Source organism: Globicephala melas, chromosome 6 (genome assembly GCF_963455315.2).
Source record: "Globicephala melas chromosome 6, mGloMel1.2, whole genome shotgun sequence".
Lineage (NCBI taxonomy): Eukaryota > Metazoa > Chordata > Mammalia > Artiodactyla > Delphinidae > Globicephala > Globicephala melas.
This window is the reverse complement of record NC_083319.1, coordinates 108,074,685-108,096,807: the sequence shown is the minus strand read 5'-3', so window position 1 is coordinate 108,096,807 and position 22,123 is coordinate 108,074,685. Positions and strand designations below refer to the sequence as shown.

Here is a 22,123-nt window from a genome sequence, read left to right as displayed (position 1 = left end):
GGGCTTCAGTAGTTGTGGCTCGCGGGCTCTAGAGCACAGGCTCAGTAGTTGTGGCGCCCGGGCTTAGTTGCTCCGCGGCATGTGGGATCTTCCCGGACCAGGGCTTGAACCCGTGTCCCCTGCATTGGCAGGCGGATTCCTAACCACTGTGCCACCAGGGAAGCCCTCACCAGGTTTGTTTTAATCTATTCAGACAATATACATATTATTGTATAGGAATGGCAGGGAGGCCACCCAGAATAAAAACCATGTCACGTGGAAGCTTCAGCTTTGTCTTTAAACAACAAGCCATTTCACTGCCTTGGCTCTGAACTCATTGGTTTGTGGTCTGTATTCATGTTTGGTTTACTGCTTTGTTTCCCACTTCATTCACTGCCCAGTCACTTGTTCTATGCCTCAAAGTCTCAGTCCATTTATATGAGTGAATTGAAGGCCCACAAATCTACTGTCGATTCCTTCTTGTGTATTTTCCATTTCAGTTATTGCATGTGTCAGCTCTGATTGGTTCTTTTGTGTGTGTGTGTGTGTGTGTGTGCGGTATGCGGACCTCTCACTGCTGTGGCCTCTTCCGTTGCGGAGCACAGGCTCCGGACGCGCAGGCCCAGCGGCCATGGCTCACGGGCCCAGCCGCTCCGCCGCATGTGGGATCTTCCCGGACCGGGGCACGAACCCGTGCCCCCTGCATCGGCAGGCAGACTCTCAACCACTGCGCCACCAAGGAAGCCCTTGGTTCTTTTTAATAGTTACTCTTTGTTGATGTTCTCACGGTGTTCCTCCATTGTTCTCCCAAGTTCAGTGAGCATCTTCATGACCATTGCTTTTAACTCTTTATCAGATAATTACTTATCTCCATTTTCTTAAGGTTTTTCCCTGGGGTTTTATTGTTCTTTCTTTGGCACAGATTCCTTTGTCTTCTCATTTTGTTTGACTTTCTGTGTCTGCTTCTATGAATTAGGCAATACAGTTGCCTCTGCCAGTCTTGAAGTTATGGCCTTGTGCAGGTGCACCCGTATGTAGACTGCATATGCCCAGTGGTTTGGGCAACAGGGCTGGAGCTGGATCCTGACATGGGCCAGGACTTTTCCTGCGGCCCGCCAGGGGCCGCCACCTTGGCAGAAGGGCTGGAGCTAGAGCCAGCTGTGGGCCTGGGGGCATGCTAGGATAGTCCTGGCAGGCTGGCTAGAATGCCAGGTTCTTTTCCATCTTCTGCCTCTGAGCTGGGACTCAGAGCAAGTGAGTTTGTGCATGAGCCCATACACGTAAAGTCTCAATTTCCTATAGCTCTCTGGCTCTCTCCCTAAGCCCCACTTGTTTTCAAGGCTCATAATCCGCTGCTCCTGAAGCTGCTGGGAGAGATTTCCCTTTCTCTTCTTTGTTTGCACAGCTCCTGGGGTTTAGCTTTGGATTTGGCCCCGCCTCTGCTTGTAGGTCACCTGCGGGCATCTGTTCCCCGCCCAGACAGGACATGGTTAAAGTAGCAGCTGATTCGGGGGCTCTGGCTCACTCAGGCCAGGGGGAGGGAGGGGTATGGTAGTTATAATTGAAATGTGGGGAGAGCCTGCGGTGGCAGAGGCTGGCATGAAGTTGCACCAGCCTGAGGCGCGCCGTGCGTTTTCCCGGGGAAGTTGTCCCTGGATCCCGGACCCTGGCAGTGGCGGGCTGCACAGGCTCCCGGGAGCGGAGGCGTGGATAGTGACCTGTGCTCGCACACAGGCTTCTTGGTGGCTGCAGTAGCAGCCTTAGCGTCTCACGCCCGTCTCGGGGGTCCGCGCTGATAGCCGCGGCTCACGCCCGTCTCTAGAGCTCATTTGGGCGGTGCTCCGAATCCCCTCTCCTCGCACACCCCGAAACAATGGTCTCTTGCCTCTTCGGCTGGTCCAGACTTTTCCCCGGACTCCCTCCCGGCCAGCCGTGGCGCACTAACCCCCTTCAGGCTGTGTTCACGCCACCAACCCCAGTCCTCTCCCAGCGCTCCGACCGAAGCCCGAGCCACAGCTCCCAGCCCCGCCCACCCCGGCGGGTGAGCAGACAAGCCTCTCGGGCTGGTGAGTGCCGGTCGGCACCCATCCTCTGTGCAGGAATCTCTCCGCTTTGCCCTCCGCACCCCTGTTGCTGTGCTCTCCTCCGTGGCTCTGAAGCTTCCCCCGCTGCCCCCCCCCGCCCCCGTCCCCGCCAGTGAAGGGGCTTCCTAGTGTGTGGAAACATTTCCTCCTTCAGAGCTCCCTCCCACTCGTGCAGGTACCGTCCCTATTCTTTTGTCTCTGTTTATTCTTGTTTCTTTTGCCCTACCCAGGTACGTGGGGAGTTTCTTGCCTTTTGGGAGGTCTGAGGTCTTCTGCCAGCGCTCAGTAGGTGTTCTGTAGGAGTTGTTCCACATGTAGCTGTATTTCTGATGTATTTGTGGGGAGGAAGGTGTTCTCCACGTCTTACTCTTCCGCCATCTTGAAGGTCTCCCTTCTGGGAATATTCTTTTTTTTGTTGTTTTTTTTTTGTTTGTTTATTTTTGCGGTACTCGGGCCTCTCACTGTTGTGGCCTCTCCCGTTGCGGAGCACAGACTCCGGAAGCGCAGGCTCAGCGGCCATGGCTCACGGGCCCAGCCGCTCCGCGGCATGTGAGATCTTCCCGGACCGGGGCACGAACCCGTATCCCCTGCATCGGCAGGCGGATTCTCAACCACTGCGCCACCAGGGAAGCCCTGGGAATATTCTTAATTTATTATTCTTACATCTTCTTTTACACCTAGAGATACAAGTATCATAGTGAAATTTTTTGCTGACAGCTAAAATTCTTGCTTAGTATTCTATTTCCTGTAAAAAGGGATTAGATTATATAAATGTGACATGTGTCAAAAGGTAATTTCAAACATTAAAAGTATCATCTTAACTGGAGGCTACCACCTACCTGAGTTTAAAGAATAAAGTTTTTAATCATTTAATAATATTAAACATATTTTCAATTTCAATCACTTTAAATTTTATATCAAAAGCCATCTTTTCAATGTTTGATATAAGATACAGTTGTGTGAATGCTGTTTTTCAGCATGTTACCAGACGCCAAATCACATTTTGTCCTTTCTGGGTTTGGATGTTCATGGCACATAGTTTTTATCAGAATTAGAACTCCAAGTCTGTGTTGCACATAGTACCAAATCTGCAGAACAAACCATTCCAACACATAAAATGCACTGATGACCTGTCTATCCCTGACAGCGATGATTTTGACAGAGCAGAAATGAAGACAGCTAGGGCTGTATGCCCTTTAAAAGCAGTCAAAATTGTTCAACATCAAGAGAAAAAAAAAAAACAGAAACTGTCACAATGCAAATGTTTATTTCAACTTAAACAGTCTACTGTAACCAAATACACAAATAACTGACTTCGTTTTGTGTATATAGAAAGGTAGGCAGTCTTTAGAAAACACAAAGAATTGATAGTGTTAACTTACTGTAGAAAATCAGAATTGATGAGATAAAGGAAAATAAATAATGTTAAACCAGTTTCCTTACCAACTAGCCAACTGACATTAAAAAGAAAAGGATTTTTTTTTGGTCTGCTCTGAACTATATGCTGCTCCATACGTTACTTTTATAGACTCCATACAGAGTAGTATCTGATTTAGGATTTTTTCATTACCTCAATGACCAAAAGTCATGGGATTTTATCAGCATGTAAAAATCATTTAAATACAAATGTCTCTGCATCCATTATTTAGAGTAAGTCTATAAGAAACATAAAACCAGAGAATTTCACTGGATGTTCAACATTATACTGAAATACATGATTTATTTTTGTATTCTTTATTGTGTGGAATTGCATTAATATAAGAAAAGTCATGCTTGAGGATATGGGGAGGGGAAAGGGTAAGCTGTGACAAAGTGAGAGAGTGGCATGGACATATATACACTACCAAACGTAAAATAGATAGCTAGTGGGAAGCAGCCGCATAGCACAGGGAGATCAGCTCAGTGCTTTGTGACCACCTAGAGGGGTGGGATAGGGAGGGTGGGAGAGAGGGAGACGCAAGAAGGAAGAGATATGGGAACATATGTATATGTATAGCTGATTCACTTTGTTATAAAGCAGAAACTAGCACACCAATGTAAAGCAATTATACTCCAATAAAGATGTAAAAAAAAAAAAAGACAAGAAAAGTCATGGAGAGAATGTCTGGAATTGTATTTGTATGAGAAAGGCGGTGGGCAGATGATTCTGCAAATTGATAAAAATAAAATATCTTAGCGACAAAGCAGCGAGCCAGAATCTGTTTGGAAGTGCAGAGTGAGAAGTTTCTCCATGCTACATGGAGACTAACAGTGGACATCCAGAAGGACATTCAACCCCCAAAGCAACAGACAATGATATACATCTGTAGAAAATATGTCACAGAAAATAAAATCCAGGGATGCAATCAGATGCAGAGCATGTAGATACAGAATAATGTAAAGAGAAGGACTAAAAGATTGGTGGTTTTTGATGCTGGATGAAACATGGAATTCAGAGGAACATCATTGGTATTTTGATTTGCTGTCAATGTTTTTTTGCTGTATGGCTTTTTTATTAGCATCCTTAAGAATACAACTACCAACATGATTTCATTTTAAGAGCCATATTATATTTAAGTATCAATTAATAGCTTATATAAGAAAATTACTTTTTGTTCAACTACATGATTTGTAATTTAATTTTATTATATATGTAATCTAACACACAATGAAGGTTAAAAGTGAATTGCCAAACCACACTTTTGATCGAAACCTACAATCATCTGGGGCCCTTGTTAAAAATAAAGGTTTCTGGGGCTTCCCTGGTGGCGCAGTGGTTGAGAGTCCACCTGCCGATGCAGGGGACGCGGGTTCATGCCCCGGTCCGGGAAGATCCCACATGCCGCGGAGCGGCTGGGCCCATGAGCCATGGCCGCTGAGCCTGCGCGTCCGGAGCCTGTGCTCCGCAACGGGAGAGGCCACAGCAGTGAGGGGCCCGCGTACCGCAAAAAAAAAAAAAAAAAAAAAAAAAGGTTTCTAGGGCCTCTAAAGGTCTGATCGAGTTCCTTGGAAACCACTGACATCAACTGTAAGCCCTCTAGCATCATTCTGTGTAGAATATACCACTGCACCTACTGTCAGTGTGCATACATAATTTCGAGTTACATTTTTCATTTGTTACTTGGTGTAGGCCGTTGTATATCTGTATACAGTGCTTGACTTTTTTTTTTTAATATTGGGAGACGAAAAAGAAAATGTAGGACCTCCCTGGCGGTCCAGTGGTTAAGACTCCATGCTTCCAATGCTGGGGGCAGGGGTTTGACCCCTGGTTGGGGAGCTAAGATCCCAAAAGCTGCGTGGAGTGGCCAAAAATAAATTAAAAAAAAAATTTTTTTAAGCCAAAGAAACAAAAAAAGCAACATTATAAAAAAAAAAAAAAAAGAAACTGTAATGGTGGCTTTCTGTGAGGCAAAATCAACCACAAGAGGATGAAGCTGACTGTTAAGGCAGGTGTAGTCTGCCAGGCGTAATCTTTGACTCAGGTGAAAAATTTCTGCTTTCAGTATACAAAAATAATAGGGACTGGTTTACACTGAATTACTGGATAAATGTTTAAAATTTTGCCTTGATCCTAGGGATATGGAATTGATGGTCACACCTATACTCCATTTGTTTCGGGACTCCATCACTGTGGAAATGTCATGTTGGCCTCCTTAACATTCATTTTGAAGATTAGATACATTCTAACTTAAAAAATTATCTATGCCTATTTTTGAAAACACCTGTGTTTTCAAACACTAAGCTCTATAAATTTATTCCATACTATACAAAGTACTATCATGCTCCAAGAGCTCTAGTATAATGACATCACGATATATTGGGTATTATTATTTAAAACAGCCTTTGAAGCCCTGTAAGATTACTGTCCCAAAGGTTTTGGGAAACACTTTTACACAATTACTTCTTTAGGTTGAATGGCAAGAGAAATTCCTGCAGAATCATACTTCATGTTTCATCTTGTGAAATTGCTTGCATTTATTTTCTTATACTGTGATTTGGTTACTAGCCATAATTCCTTATCTCATCATTGCTAGGCACCTTAGAGCCAAACTTGTACCCCTCTCATAGTAAGTAAAGAGGTTATAACAGTGGGGGGGGCGGGGGGGACCTCATTCTTAAATACTCTGTTGTACTCACCCTTATTCTACTGTCTCCTTTTGTCTCACCTCAAATAATGAATTGAGGCACTAATTGGTAACACTAGTTATAGTAATACAGAGTAATAAACATGCTGCAAAATCTCACCAATCTCACGCTGACATGAACAGTCTAGGAAAGGTGTTTCTGGCAGTCTGAGTTTACCTCCATGTGGTCATTCCATAAGCCAGCTGACAGAGACTCTGCCGTCTTTAACACGTGGCTTCCAATGTAACAGAGGTCATCTTTATCCCACTAAATAGAAGGAACAAAGAACATGGAGGAATATACACAGAAGCTTCTTATGGGCCAGCCCTGGAAGGGATACCCATCACTTCTGTTCTCATTCCCTGTCTGGAACTCAGTGGCATGGCCTTGCCGCCCTGCATGGAAGGGGTGGGATTATAGTCTAATTATGAGCCCCAAGCAAAATTCAATGGCAATTTTTTTAATAGCTAGCAAGGAGTATCTGCTACAGACATATACTGTCAAGTCCCAAACGCTTACTGGACAGGCAGAGAAGATTAAATAGAAGTACCCATATGGAAGAATGGTTTTAAAATATTTATGATGCAAGCATAATGTGTTAGGTAAAAATGTGAGTTAAATACTGTAGGATATAAAAGTAGTTAAAATTTCAACATTCCTAAATTTCAAACTTTTGTTACATTTGCAGAAAATTAAACATTTAAGAAAAGGAGTAACAAGTGTTGTTTATATTAAGTAAATGGAAACTTTTTTATTTAGGTTAATTAAGTAAACTCAGGAAGAGAAAACATAACTAAAACTGAATTTAAGTTATTGTATAGTGCTTATATTTGTAGAACATATTTTTTTTCAGATTTAGGTTGATTTTGTTGATTCATGTATACAGAAAATTTTACAAGAGATGAGCATAATATTTTGTTAGCAAAGCCATCTTGTTACACTGAATTATATAACATTTTAAAGAACAAGTCAAATGAAGAACAAAATCTTTTTTACATAGTATCAACAGGGAGATGGATATATTTTATATACCTGTATTATAATATATTTTATATACCTATACTATATGAGTTACTTAGAACAGTCAAAATCATAAAGACAGAAAGTATAATGGTGATGGCCAGGACTGGAGGTAGGAAGAATAAGGAGTTATTCTTTAATAGGTATAGAGTTTCACCTCCATTTCAAATCTACATGATGAAGAGAGTTATGGAGGTGTCTTCACAACAATGTGAATGTACTTAATACCACTGAACTGTATACTTAAAAATGGTTAAGATGGTAAATTTTATGTTATGTGTATTTTAACCCAATTTTAAAAAGGAAAAGCAGACAGGATATCCAAAAGGATAGCACACAAAGAAGAAAGAAATGATTAATCTGGCAATTAAAATAAGGGCAAAACTCCTAAATAAACATTAGCAATGTGAGCCATCCACTCTCTGTATTGAAAGCCTAGTGTGCTGGAACCAAGAGTTTATCCTAGAAACACAAGACCACAGTTTATTAAGACAACTATTAAGGAATGAATATCAACATATTAAAGGAGAGAAATCTCTGATCATCTCAATATACACTGAAATAGCAATTGATAGAACTCAGCATACGTCCCTTTAACAAAATCCTTAATCAGATAGAGATAGAAGGAAACGTCTTTAAGTTGCTGAAAGCATATCTGACATAAGCTCACGGGGGTGGCAGCTTTGTACTTCCTGGCATTATCACTGTCAACACATTTCTCACCTCCAGACCCGTCTAGTGCTTGGGCTCAATCCCTGTGAGATACCCTTAATCCTCACCGTTGGTTGAGCTTAGCCACTGGGGTCAGTTTCTTAAGAAGAGGAAGCATTGGTTGATGCTTCAATTATGTAGTTCCTAGAATTAAACACAAAGCCACGTTCAATCTCTGATGGGAATCATATCATTTCAAGGTCACTGCTTTGTCTGCTTGTGACATTCCTTAGGCATTTATTACAACTAATTTTGAACTATCTAATTGGGAAAACCCTGTGCCTTAATTTTACCTTTCCCTTCGTCTAATAACTATCTGCCGATTCCTTTGTTTAGAAGAGCATATGCATTTTTCTCTTCAGTGTACACTTTTACTCCCACACATTTGAAAATGCAAAATTCATGGACGGGGGTGTGCTGAGAAAATAGACCACGAGGTACACCACCACCTTCTGTAAAAGCAAAGAGAGGTTTCCAGCAGCTAGCCTGGCCTGGTGAGTTGTAAAAACCAAGGAAGACATAAAAACTTGAGAATTCTGCCAAAAGAGAAAAGCAAGAAGAGCTGGGGCGGGAGGGGAGAATGTGCCGATACAAAGACAGAGAAAACCTCAGTTAATAACAACACAAACAGAACACCCCAACTGAAGGTAACTGGCAAAGACTCCAGGAGGTATTTGCAGCTTCCTGTCTGTGGGGAGGGAGGGAAGGAAGCCTAAAAGAGTTTCAAAGGGCATTAAAGGGACACAGTCCCTGCTGGCTGCTTCAGGATTTGAGCAGGAAGTCTGCTGCACGTAAGCCTCTGGGAGTTCCCCACCCAAGGGTCTCCCCACCAGGATCGTGGGCACCCCAACACCCTGAGTGCTAAACCCACACCTCCCCCAACTCTGCAGCCAGACCCTTGAACTTGCTCCCGAGTGCTGCAGGGAGAGCAGGTCCAGTGACTAAAGTGCTCGCAGAAATGCAGATCAGCACAAACTGGAGCTTTAGCGCCACTTTCTGGAAAACAAAACCAAGTTGCCAGCAGCCAGCCTGGTGAGTTGTAAGAAAAGAGAAAACATAAAGGCTTTAGAATTCGGCCACAAGAGGGAGCAAGAAGCCTGAACAGGTCGGCCCATAAAAATCCTAGAGAAGCCCAGACACAGCTGCACCAATGAGCAGTTCCCAGTTCAAGACAACCAGTGAATTTTTTTTTTTTTTTTTTTTTTTTTTTTTGCGGTACGCGGGCCTCTCACCGTTGTGGCCTCTCCCGTTGCGGAGCACAGGCTCCGGACGCGCAGGCTCAGGGGCCCAGCCGCTGCACGGCATGTGGGATCTTCCCGGACCAGGGCACGAATCGGCAGGCGGACTCTCAACCACTGCGCCACCAGGGAAGCCCCAACCGGTGAATTTTTAAAATCATCAAGGAAATACGCCATCACCAAAAAAGAAAATAGTAATTCTCCAACAACCTAGCTCAAATCCATTAAATATTGTGATCTAGATGATAAAAAAATCAAAATAGCTGTTTTGAGAAAACACTAACGCAAAAAAGACATCTGCACCCCCATGTTCACAGTTTAACCAAGCAGGACGCTATGGGGTCTTCCTAGGACAGACTCTCCTATGTCCTATACCTGCCTCGTTTGTAGAACAGCTTTAGTCTCCCAGGCCTCCCCTGTGTCACAGAAGGCTGGCTCAAGAGTTAATGATTGAGAGAATGTGAACATGTAGTAAAAAAAGACGGCAGCTGGGCCAGGAGAACTGGTAACAATTTAAATGATCAGCCATACAGCAGTCACAGAATATTTAGTTCCTCCCTGAAGGACATAGATAACAGTATCTAACACATATTCCTGAGTTGTTTTGCGGATACTAAAACCTCCACCAGATGGAACACGCCATGTTGCTGCATAATGACCATGAGCATGTAGCCACCAGACCAACTTACCAAGAATACTCTAACTGGCAAAGTCATGCTTCAGTCATGAAGGAGAAATAAAGACTTAACAGAGAGACAAAAGCTAAGGGAGTTGATCACCACTAGCACTGCCTTGCGAGAAATGGTGAAATGAGTTCCTCAAGCTGAAGTGAAAAGATGCTAATTAGTAACATGAAAACATACGAAAGCATACGACACAGGGCGAGCAACAGATCAACAGAAGTGCTGCTCGTGGGCGAGGGATATCAAGAATAATGAAGAAAGATAATGAACATCAACCATGGCCTCAAGACCAACTGCAAGTAGCAAGGCCTGTAACTTTCCTAACCCTAGTGTTTTAATATTTTTGAGTTATAACTAGCCACAATCTTAAAAAATCAGGGACAAGACGAAATAGGTTTAAGATGGGGCAAGAGAGAATCTGAGTGGTGCAAGGGGTGGACATTAGCACACACTGTTGCTGTCCTGTTCTTATCCCTTGGCTTTCTTCTCTACACAGAGGGGGGTGCTTACTGTGACTACCCAGAGCCTTTTTCCTTAGGGCTTTTGGAGAACCACAGCGTACCAGAAGCAGTTAGTCTCCTTGGAAGCAGTTAATCAATGATGTATAAGGAGTTGTGTAGATAAACACCCCTGCTTCCTCTTCCTTCACTGGCACAACTCTGTAGGATCATCTACACTTCATTCCAGAGTTCACCATGGGAATGATACACAGTAGCCCAAAATGGTAACTGTCTTCAAAGTCATCCTTTTTCAGTTTCTTCTCTTCCTTGTCTCATTTCCCCACTCTTCTATGGGTGTTTATTGGGATCACCTTCCTAAAGAACTCCTGGTGTTAAAATCCTTGTCTCAGAGCTTGCATCTAAGAAAAATACTAAGAATACCATTAACCATGTTTATCCTAAATTTGTGAAAACGCTCCTATTTTATTGTTATCACACAAGGTATCTTTTCTTAAGTAATCGTGTGTGTGTGAAGTGTTCCCCACTACTACAAATATAGTCTATGAAGGCAAGAATTCTTTTACTGGAAAAAATTTTTTTATTGAAGTATAGTTGATGTACAATGTCATAAGTTACAGGTATATAATATACCATTTATAGTTACCATAAAATATTGGCTATATTCCCCATGTTGTACAATATACCCTTGTAGCTTATTTTATACATAATAGGTTGCACCTCTTAATCACCTACCCCTATATTGCCCCTGCCCCCTTCCCCCTCCCAACTGGTAGCCACTAGTTTGTCCTCTATATCAGTGAGTTTGCTTCTTTTTTATTATATTCATTAGTTTTTTTTTTTATTCCACACGTAAGTGATATATCTGTTCTTCTCTGACTTATTTCACTTAGCGTAATACCCTTCAAGTCCATCCATGTTGCTGCAAATGGCAAAATTTCTTTCTTTTTATGGCTGGATAATGTCCCATTGTATGCATGTACACCACATCTTCTTTATCCATTCATCTGTTGATGGACACTTAGGTTGTTTCCATACCTTGGCAATTGTAAGTCATGCTACTATGAACACTGGGGTACGTGTGTCTTTTCTAATTAGTGTTTTTCTGTTTTTCTGATATATACCCAGAAGTGGAATTGCTGGGTCTTATGGTAGTTCTATTTTTAATTATTTGAGGAAACTCCATATTGTTTTCCACAGTGGCTGCACCAATTCCCACCAACAGTGCACGAAGGTTCCCTTTTCTCCACGTCCTCTGAAGGCAAGAATTTTCTCTGCCTTGTTCACTACCGTATTCCCAGGACTTATGACAGTGCCTGGCACATATTAAGTGCTCAAAACATGGAATAACTTAGTGTACTAAATAAATTGATTTTCTAATGTTGGCTCATCCTTTCCTTCCCAGATGAATACTACTTGGTCATGATGTATTATTCTTTTACTTTGAGATTAGATTCAATTTGATAATAGTTTCTGTAGCATTTGTATCTATGTTCATAGGTTAGATTGGCTATTTTTATCTTTTGCTGTCTGTGGTCAGGAGCTTCTAAGATAATCCTCAACTATTCCCGCCCCTAGGTCCACACCAATGTGCAAACCTGTCCCCCTGAGTGAGGCCTGGACTTACCAACTTAGATATGATGAATAGAGTAATATGATATGAGATGGGATGCCATTTTCAAAATTAGATTATTACAAGGCTGACTTTCATTTTGGCTTTGCTCTCTCACTCCTTCTCAGATCACTTGCTCCTGGGCCAGCCAGCTGCCATGCCACGAGTTCTATGGGGAGGCCCATGTGGTAAAGGACAGGTCTGCCAACAACCACGTGAGTGAATTTAGAAAGAGCCTTCTCCCAGCCTTCAAAAGAGCACGCAACCCCAATGACAGCTTTGTCTGCAACCTCAGGGAAGACCTTGAGCCAACAGCACCCAGCTATGCCACACCCAGATTCCTGACCCACAGAAACCGTGAGGTAGTCAATGTTTGTTGTTTTAAGCCACTACCTCTTGGGGTATTTTGTCATGCAATAATATATAACTAATATGTTGCCTTGTGACATATCTATGTTGTGGCTATTCTGTTTCATAAAGTGTGTTGCGCTTCCCTGGTGGCGCAGTGGTTGAGAATCTGCCTGCCAATGCAGGCGACATGGGTTCGAGCCCTGGTCCGGGAAGATCCCACATGCCGCGGAGCAACTGAGCCCGTGCGCCACAGCTACTGAGCCTGTGCTATAGAGCCCACAAGCCACAACTACTGAACCCGCGTGCCACAACTACTGAAACCCACGTGCCTAGAGCCCATGCTCCGCAACAAGAGAAGCCATTGCAATGAGAAGTCCGCATACCGCAAGGAAGAGTAGCCCCCGCTCGCTGCAACTAGAGAAAGCCCATGTGTAGCAACAAAGACCAAACACAGCGAAAAATAAATAAATAAATAAAAAATAAATAAATAAATAAATTTATTTTTTAAAAGTGTTGAGTAGCCATCCAGCTTATTCTATCATCTGAATTATTATCACAAAATAGAAATTATCTATTCCTTGAAGGTTGTGCATAAAATTTTGCTCATTCTAGCACCCTTTGAAAATGAAAGGATAGAACTTCAACTACTTGCAATTTTATTTTATTGGCCAACTTTATTGACATATAATTCCCCAAAAGTGTCCACTTCATTCAGATACTTGGTATAGAGAGTTCATAGTATTCTATAATATTTCAACACTTCTCTATCTGTTATTTTAATGGAAAAGAAATAAACCAAAAGAGCAATGATCTTTTAAGTGGTAGAATAATGCATTATATTTATTATCATCTTAGTAATTTTATGGGTTTTCCAATTTTAAAATTAAAATGTATTATTTAGGAATGAGAATTCAAAAATAAAATACACATATAGTACATAGGTATCTATGTACATATTTATGTGTGTATGTATTATATCTATATGTTTTTACACAGAGGGAAAGTCATTAGCGATTTAACAAAAGTATACTCAGTAGAAAGATAAAAGATGTCAGAAACCTGTAGGGTAAGAAGTGAACGGAGAGACTTCCCTGGTGGTCTAGTGGGTAAGACTCCACGCTCCCAATGCAGGGGGCCCAGGTTCAGTCCCTGGTTGGGGAACCGCATGCTACAACTAAGAGTCCGCATGCCGCAATGAAGATCCCACATGCCGCAACTAAGACCCGGCCCGGCCAAAATAAGTAAATAAATAAATATTGGGGGGGGGGGGAAAAGGAGTGAATGATGAATGGAAAGAACTGGAAACAGAGAACATACTACTATTTTCCTGAGACAAAAGGGGGAACGTTAGGGTCTTATGTAAAAAGTAAACTAAAGAGAGGAATGTTATTTTATCTTTTGCTTTCAAAGCACAGGAACTTGAGGATGTTTACAGACTGAAGGTAAGGAAACAATAAATTTAGAAAGATTGCAGCAACGAGAAGAAAAAGAAACAATTGATGCTGCAATGACTCCAAAGCTTTCAATACTACTGAGTACAGGGAAGGAAGGTAAACAATGAACACTCGATTATAAATTATCTGAGTATCTATTGACTTCCTGGAGAGCTAAGTTCAATAGTAAAACCCAATAATTCCTAAGTCTAATTTATTATCTCATGGAAAATTAACTCCTTTCTTCCTTCTTTTGTAACAATCTGTACTTTGATAGCTTGATAGCTATCTGATTTTCTCTTCTGTGTTCTTTTAAGGAAAGGGCTTTGTCAAAGTGCTTTATCTTTCTCTACTGAGGACCTGAGCAATCTGGTGATAAGCTACCTTTCAACACTCATCTGGTGCCCACCAACCCACCCCCTGAATGCAATGAACCTTCCTCTGACCTTTCCTTTGATGTCCCTGACTACCAGCCCATGAGTCACCCAGTGTTCTTGGGCTCCCTGGGCAGCCTTCCAAGCCCATCTCCTGTCTCCAAATCTGCCTGGACGAGAAACAATTTTATAGAAAATGTCAAAGCATCGATGAAAATTCTGCCCTTACTGTTCCATAAGGGAACTCAACGATGTGTGCTCATAAATGTGATTCCTTTGCAATGTAACCTATGCTTCCAAAGCTTTTCATGATCAGAGGTGCGAAAGATCCCCAGCCAGTCAGATTTAAGTAAACGGAGTAGTCATCGGGAACCAGCACATTCCCCAATGACCCGAAGACCCCTCTGTGTGTTTTTAGGGTACTGGGAGAGGCTTGTTCCCAGATGCCACTGCCCCAGCAACCTCAGAGGAGAAAAAAAACCTGAACCCAGGCTTAGGGAAAGTCATCCCCAGAGCTTTAAGCCCCCTCACTGGCCCTCCTTAGGCTAAGGCTTGTGAAGTTGCCTCTTCCAGGACCTCAATCCCCCATCTCCCCACCAATCCTCCATCCCTGACTTAGCTCAAGATGTCATTTGCAAAGCCTCAATAGCCAGGGAGGACCTGCTCAAATAATGTAACTACATGTTCCATTGGGAGTGGAAGGGGTACCCAGAGGAAGCCATGGAAGAAAGGAGCTTCCTTCTTGGTACTGACAAAAGTTACTCAACCCAGAGTAAGAGCGTCTAAGAAATTACGAAGACCAAATAAGATCATGAATGTGAATGCGCTTTGAAGTCTCTAAAATTGGCATTCTTACTCATGTCTTTTTTATTAAAACAGGCAAAAACTATTCACTGAGCAAGTAATCAACAAGTGCAACAACAAGTGCATATAAATATATTAACACAGCACAAAAGGAATGTGTAAGTCATCACCAAATGAAGCAAGGTGTTTTAGACTCAGAAGTTACTCGGTAAGTATTTCTTGAATTTAATTACATGGGTATCTTCCTGAATTGCTTTGATCCTGGTTTGGAAAGTGAGACCTATTTCTTTACAAACAGGATAGGGGAGCAGCTCTTGGGGTGGTGAGTATGAGTCCAGAATAGCTGACTGTTTTTCAGTGAGTTTGACTGAAAAATACTTAATGAATCTTAGGTCAAATGTGACACTAGTCAAAAGAAGGAAATCTTCTCTGAATTCTACGATAGCTTCAAGGCTAAAAGACTTCTGAAATACAGAAAATGCGACTTTTACCGAAGAAGTCACCATGCTTATAGCAAAACCAGGGGCTATATGCACACCAGCCAAAAAGTGCTTGCTTCATGCTGTAGGGACCCACTGTGCTTACTGAAATGGACATTCCAAGCTCCATTTCACACATCCTGCATCATGTTGCAGCAGTGAACTTTTGGGAATTGACTCTTCTACCACCCAGTACTGTGACTTGATTAGTCTGTTCATTCCTCTTGCCTGCATCTGGCTCGGATGTATACTGATTTAAACCATTTTCAACCCATAAAATGTACAGAGAATTTTGCCAATGGAGCCAACTCATGTCTTCTTTAATCATTCCCTAGGCCGCCCAAACTCCTTTGGTGTTCCTCTGTGTTCATTTCTTTAGGGTCTACAAGGTACTTGTGCCACTCTGTCAGACACATGCTCAAGTTGCACTGTCATTGTCTTTCCTGTATTATTTGCTTTCCCAAGTGCATCTAAGGTCCACTCTTCCTTTCTGGTCTCCCTCACACTGCATATGACTGTGATGTGTAAACAGTGTGTGTTCACTAAGACTTTAGATATAAAAATTAGTTGATCTCATTAGTTGGTTGGACAAAGAGGCAATCAAACAAAAGCTTTTCTGTATCTCACTAGCCTGTGTATGGCTTCAAATACAGTTTCATTGCTGAAGTCTGCTAATGTACATTCCCCCAAATTAATAATATTAATAAATAGGCATGCTATTATATCTAGTGCTTCCCTTCCTATTATTGGCGAAATAAATTGAATGTTTTTACTCTATAAATGTTGCCTTAACCTCCAGGAACCATAAGACGATGATTTTTCAACAGAATATGTCTCCTTCCTTCACCGTGGCTATTTCTCTTTAAGTGCTGTGCATCCTACTGTCTTTGCCTACACGCTGCCAACACTTGACAAATGGACTCTGAATGACTGATGGTCATGTCCATTGCATGATATCTCCTGATAATGAAGGCTCATTGGAACACAGAAATGTTCTTACCACTGTAAGGTTCAATAATCATACAGCAACTCACTTCATGAGTACTGAACACAGAAAGAAGTTCTCTTCATCCAAGTTACAGATTCTCTCTGACTTATTCAACCATGAGGGTCTTGCTTTCCATCCTTGGGGTCCTTGCCTTGTTGTTCCTCAAGGTAAGAAGGAAACCTTTCATTTCAAAGTTATGAAAATATAAATGAAAAAGAATACAAGGTCTTCCAAGAGTTTGAAAATAAATTTGACAAGGGAAGATTGTACCATAAGACAAAGAATGTGAGAGAAGTGGAGAATTTATGGTTAGGGCAACATCCATAAGGTGGTGCCCCCCAGGGATTTAACCTACTATAAACTCTTACTTGAAGACTGTGTTTGATCTAAAGAAGGTAGAAGGAGGTTTATAGAACACAGAAAATTTGGGGAACTGAAGAAATGGAAAGTGAGTGGTGATTAGAAGAAGGGCCAGGGTGAAAAGGAGGCTGCTCCATCATCATCTGTGGTTTACAGAACACTCTGATCACTGACCTATGTACGGGTTTATGTGGAAATTACTTCACGTATGGTGGGAGCTAAGATTCCATCCTCACACTTAACCAAGTAACCAATTATACAGGCATATTTATTGAATAATCAATCTAACCCTCCCAAATTAATTTTAAAATCCACCAATATTATGTAATAAATATATATTAATTGTTGGGCTTATCACTGGGACTTGTATTATTATCTACTGACATCTTTTCTGATGCATGTACTACCTTAGATCACCTGTAATACCTGGAAATTCAAGATTTCCCTCATTGTTCTTGTTCTTTTTATTGAGATAAAATTCACTCTTTTAAAGTGTACCATTTCAGTGGTTTTCTGTATATTCCTAAAGTTGTGCAACCATCACCACTATCCAATTCCAAAACATTCCATCACCCCAAAAAGAAACTCTGTATTCATGAGCAGTCATTCCCCATTCTCCCCTCCCCTCAGACCCTGGCAACTATTAATCTACTTTCTGTCTCTATCGATTTACCTATTCTGGACATTTAATATAATCAAACAACATGTGACTCTTTGTGTTTTCTTTCACTTAGCACAAGGTTTTTCAAAGTTTATCCATGTTGTAGCATGCATCAATACGTAATCCCTTTCAAATGATGAACAGTATTCTATTAAATGGATACACTACCTTTTAATCATCCAGTCATCAGCTGATGGACATTTGGATTGTTTCTAGTTTGGAGCTATTATCAATGATGTTGCTCCGGACATTTACATCCAAGTTTTTGTGTGGATATATTTTCAATTCTCTTGGATATATACCTGGGTATATTGCTGTGTTTTATGGTTACACTATGTTTAAATTTCTAAGGAGCTGCCAAACTATTTTCCACAGCTTCATCCTTTATTTTACAATCCCACCAGCAGTGCTTGAGGGTTCCAATTTCTCCACATACTCACATACTCCGCTATGGTCCATATCTTTTATTATAGTCATCTCATTGTAGTTTTAATTTGTATTTTAATTTGCATCTAATTTGCAACATTAATGATGTTGAACATCTTTTCAGTGTTTTATTGGCCATTTGTATATTTTCTTTGTAGAAATGTCTACTCAAATCCTTTACTTATTTTTTAATTTAGCTGTTTTTCATTAGTGGGTTGTCAGTTCTTGGTATATTTTGGACACTAAACCTTTAAGAGATATAGGTTTGCAAATATTCTCTCCCATTCTTTGAGTTGTTTCTTTTTAAAAAAATATTTGACTGGACATTGCTGTACCAGTGAACATGTTTCCAGGTTTGAGTGAGAAACAACTCAGATTCAGTTATCTCCGTGGGCAGAGGACATGATTTTATATGTGGAAACCCTAAGATGCCCGCAAAAAATTTAGAACTAGTAAAAAAAAAATTCACTACATTACAGAATACAAAATCAATAAGCAAAAACCAGTTGCATTTCTATATACTAACAACAAACTATTCAAAAGCGAAATTATGAAACCAATCCCATTTATAATAGCATCAAAAGAACAAAGTGCTGAGGAATACAACTTAACCAAGGAGGTGAAAGATTTGTACACTGAAAACTACAAAATATTGATGAAAGAAATTAAAGGAGATGCAAATAAACAGAAGACAATCCCTGTTCATCGACTGAAAGAATACTTCTAAAATGTTCATAATTCCCAAAGCAAATTATAGATTCAGTAAAATCCTTGTGGAAATCCCAAAGTTATTTTTTACAGAAATAGAAAAAACAATCCTAGAACAGTTTAAAAATTTTTTTAAACAGATAAAATAATTTTTAAAGAAAGGAAAGAGGGAAGGAAGAGAGAGCCCTAAAATTCTTATGGAGCCACGAAAGTCCCTGAATAGCAAATCAATTTTAAGCAAAAAAAACAAAGCTGGTGGCATCACAATTCATGACTTCAAAATATATTACAAAGCTATAATAATTTTAAAAGTGTGGTACTGGCATAAATACAGACATGTAGAACAGTGGAAGAGAACAGAAAGCCCAGAGATAAGCCCACAGAGAGAGAACTGATATTCAACAAGGGTACTAAGACTATACAATGGAGAAAGGATAGTCTCTTTAACAAACCGTGTTAGGAAAACTGGATAGTCACATGCAAAAGAGTACATTTATAGAAAAAATCAATTCAAAATAGATTAAAGGTTTAAACATAAGACCTGAAACTGTAAAATTTCTAGAAGAAAACATGGAGGAAGAGCTCATGAGACTGGTCTTTGTAATGATTTCTTGGATATGCACAAGCACAAGCAACAAAGGCAAAATTAGACAAGTAGGACTACATCAAACTAAAAAGCTTCTGCACAGCAAAGGAACAGTCAACAGAGTGAAAAGACAACCTACGGAATAGGAGAAAATATTTGCAAACCCTATACTCAGTAAGGGTTTATAAGTTCCTCGCAAAACACATGAGGAGCTCACACAACTCAACAGCCCAAAATAATAACAAAGCAATTAAAAATGGGCAAAGGACCTGAATAGATATTTTTCCGAAGAAGATATACAAATAGCCAAAAGGGATACAAAAAAAGGTGTTCGATGTCACTTATCATCAGGGAAATGCAAATCAAGCCCACAATGAGATATCACCTCATACCTGTTACAATGGCTATTACCAAAATAATAATAATAACAAATATTGTAGATATATGGAATAAAGGGAACCCTTGTACACTTTTAGGAGAAATGTAAATTGAAAGAGTAATTATGAAAAAGATTATCAATGTTCCTTTAAAAATTAGAGCCAGAACCACCATAAGATCCAGCAATTCCACATCTGAGTATATATCCAAAGGAAATGATGTTTAATCAGGATGTTGAAGAGATATCTGTACTCCTATGTTCACTGCAGCATTATTCATACTAGCCAAGATACAGAAACAACCAAAGTGTCTGTCAATGGATAAATGGGTAAAGAAATTGTGATATATATATACACATACATATATGTGTATATATATATGTGTATGTATATTCACACAACAGAATATTATTCAGCCTTAAAAAGAAGGAAACTATACCATTTGCAATGACATGGACAAATGCCCTGAAGGACATTATGCTAAGTCAAGTAAGTGAGACATAGAAAGACCAATACTGTATGATCTCATTTATATGTGGAACGTAAAAATGTAAAACTCAAAGAAGTAGATAGTATAATGGTGGTTGCCAAGGTATGGTGGGTGGGGGAATGGAGAGATGTTAGTCAAAGGGAACAAACTTCCAGTTATAAAATGAACAAGTTCTAGAGACTTAATGTACAGCATGGTGACTATAGTTAATAAAAATAGTTAATAATACTGTATTATATACTTGAAATCTGCTAGGAGAGTAGATCTCAAGTGATCTTACCATACAATAAAAGGATAACCATGTGAAGTGTTGGATATGTTAATTATCTCATGGTGGTAATCAATTCAATGTATATTATATCAAAACATCGCATTGTATACCTTAAATGTATACAGTTTTTATCAGTCAGTCATTCCTCAATAAAGGTGAAAAACACAAACACACAGGAAGAAAATGTGATATACATCAATATACAAAATAAATTCAGCCTTAAAAAAGAAGGAAATCCTGCTGTTTGTGACCCATGGATAGACTGGAGGACATACTCTAAGTGAAATAAATCAGACAGCAAAAGACAAATACTGTGTGGTCTCACTTATATGTGGAATCCAAAAACGTCAGACTCATAGTAACAGGGCCTGACGGGTGGAGAAAGCGGGCAGACATTGGTCAAAGGGTACAAAGTTTCATTTATGCAAGACAGATAAGTTCTGAAGTTCTGCTACACACAGTACCTATAGCTAACAATACAGAGTTATCTATTTAAAATTTTCTGAGGCTAGATCCTATGCTAAGTATTCTTATCACAAGTAATAATAACAACAACAACAACAATAATAAAGGAGGTGAGAGGAAACTTCCGTATGTGATGAATACGTCTATGGTCCTGATGGTGGTGATGGTTTCACAGGTAGAAACTAGTCACCAAACTTACTGAGTTGTATACATTACAATTAAACAATGAAAAAGACATATTAATTACAGTATCACCAACATACAACCCCCATTGTATTAATGAATCTAGTCATTGGGCATCAGTAGCTGCTATTATCTCTGAAAGACAGACAACCAGACATTATGGGCCTCCTGATACAACACACACACACACACACACACACACACACACACACACACACACACACACACACACACCACCAGCTACAGTACAGACAGCTAAAGGACTCAAACATGAGTCAGGTCAAGCCTCTGAATCCAGCTGCCAATTTGCTGAAAATATGGAGGACACATGCTAATTTCTCCAAGAGTAGGGAAACACTACAGGTTAAACACCCCAAGTTCTTCAATTTGAATGGGAGAAAATATTTGCAAATCATGTATCTGATAAGTGGTTAATATCCAAAATATATAAGGAACTCATAGAATTCAACAGCAAAAATTAATAGTAAGAATAATAATCTGATTTTTAAATGGGCAGAGGCCCTAAATAAACATTTTTCCAAAGAAGATATACAAATAGCCAACAGGTCCATGAGAAGATGCTCAACATCACTAATCACTACAGAAATGTAAATCAAAATTACAATGATATTTCACTTCATACCTGTTACAATGGCTATCATAAAAAAGACAGGAGATAAGTGTTGGCAAGGATGTGGAGAAAATAAAATCCTTCTGCACTGCTGATGGGAAGGAAAATTTGTACAGCCACTATGGAACACAGTATGGAGGTTCTTTCAAAAATTAAAAATATTACTACCATATGATCCAGTAATCCCATATCAAAAAGAACTGAAATCAGAATCTCAATGTGATATCTGTACCCCAATTGTTTATTGAAGCATTGTTCACGACATTCAAGATACGGAAACAACCTAAGTGTCTGTCTACAGATGAGTGGGTAAAGAAGATGTGGCCTATATATACAATGGAAAATTATTCAACCATGAGAAAGAGGAAAATCCTGCCATTTGCAACAGCATGGATGGACATCAAGGGCATCATTCTAAGTGAAATCTGTCTGACAAACAAAGGCAAATATTGTACTTTATGATATCACTTATATATATGTGGAATATATAAAAGCCAAACTCATTGAAACAGAGAGTAGAGTGGTGGTGGCCAGGGGCTGAGGAATAGGGTGATGGGGAAATGTCAGTCAAAAGTATACAAACTTCCAGTTATAATATGAATAAGCTCTGGGGGTCTAAGGTACTGCATGGTGACTACAGTTAACAA

General features: G+C 40.2%; 1 long non-coding RNA gene and 1 pseudogene across 1 annotated transcript; both read left to right on the top strand.

Moving 5' to 3' along the window:
• Positions 1–2,123: 2,123 nt before the first annotated feature.
• LOC132597430 (uncharacterized) lies at positions 2,124–20,432 on the top strand. The gene is made up of 4 exons (XR_009564196.1): positions 2,124–2,238; positions 12,018–12,251; positions 14,927–15,059; positions 16,130–20,432. It is a non-coding gene; the product is annotated as an uncharacterized lncRNA (long non-coding RNA).
• Positions 3,845–4,484, top strand: LOC132597461 (DNA-directed RNA polymerases I, II, and III subunit RPABC4 pseudogene; annotated as a pseudogene).
• Positions 20,433–22,123: the final 1,691 nt, after the last annotated feature.